Here is a 1,059-nt window from a genome sequence, read left to right on the forward strand (position 1 = left end):
TTGGGGGGATACCTAGTGAAGACCCTCACTTAAATATGAAGACTTTTTGTGACTATTGTGATGCGATTTCTCAAACCGGAGTTACTCAAGACCAAATCCGATGGGTATTATTTCCTTTTTCTTTGATTGGTACTGCGAAACAATGGTTGAAAAGCCTAGACAAGGTTACTCTTGGTATTGATTCTTGGAAGAAATTGGCACTTGTTTTCTACAAGAAATTCTATCCTCCGGAAAAGACTAACATGTTGAGAGCCTAAATCACCGGGTTCAAACAAAGGGATGAGGAATCTTTGTATGAAGCATGGGAGAGATTCAAGGACACTTGTCGTTCTTGTCCACACCATGGACTTAGAGAGTGGTTCCTTGTACAACAATTTTAGAATGGTCTATATGAAGACTCCCGAAACATCCTCAATATGGGATCCAATGGTATGTTTACCGAAGTTGATGACAGTTAAACATGGAACAAAATTGAAGAAATGGCGGTCCATAACTCACAATATAGTAGACCTCGGAAGCCTACTAGAGAGGAAAACATGAGGTGGATTCCATTACTCAATTAGGTGCTCAACTAAGTGCTCACATTGACACCATTAATTTAAAGTTTGAGAAGGTCATGGCTAAACTTGAAGAGGCCTCCAAATCACCCAAGCAACATGTTAATACTATGGTAGCATCATTATCAATTCCAAGTGGAGTATGTGAGAGTTGTGGAACTTTGGGACATGACCAAAGTGATTGTAGGGGAACAAGTGAATGCTTTCCAAGCAAACAAGAGTGGCACCCCTTATTCCAACTATTACAATGAGAATACCAAATTCTATCCCAACCTTTCATACAAAAGCCAAAATGTTCAAAACCCTCAACCAACATACACCCCACCTCCAATGAGAAATCAAGCTCAAAGACCCTTTTACAACCAAAGCTAAGGTTATCAAAATCAACCCTCTTACAATCAATCCAATGACCAAGGCTTTGATGTTCAAAAAGCGGTCCTCCAAATGCAAAAGAATCAACAAGAATTTTTCACTCAAATGCAAAAAAATAGCCAAGCAAAAG

At 39.3% G+C, this 1,059-nt stretch overlaps 1 non-coding gene across 1 annotated transcript; it reads right to left on the reverse strand.

The window, feature by feature from the left end:
- Window positions 1-242: 242 nt before the first annotated feature.
- On the reverse strand, window positions 243-349 carry LOC141625000 (small nucleolar RNA R71). The gene has a single exon (XR_012534800.1). It is a non-coding gene; the product is annotated as a small nucleolar RNA R71 (small nucleolar RNA).
- Between the last annotated feature and the right edge of the window lie 710 nt (window positions 350-1,059).

The sequence above is a fragment of the Silene latifolia genome, chromosome X (genome assembly GCF_048544455.1).
Source record: "Silene latifolia isolate original U9 population chromosome X, ASM4854445v1, whole genome shotgun sequence".
In the NCBI taxonomy this organism is placed as follows: domain Eukaryota; kingdom Viridiplantae; phylum Streptophyta; class Magnoliopsida; order Caryophyllales; family Caryophyllaceae; genus Silene; species Silene latifolia.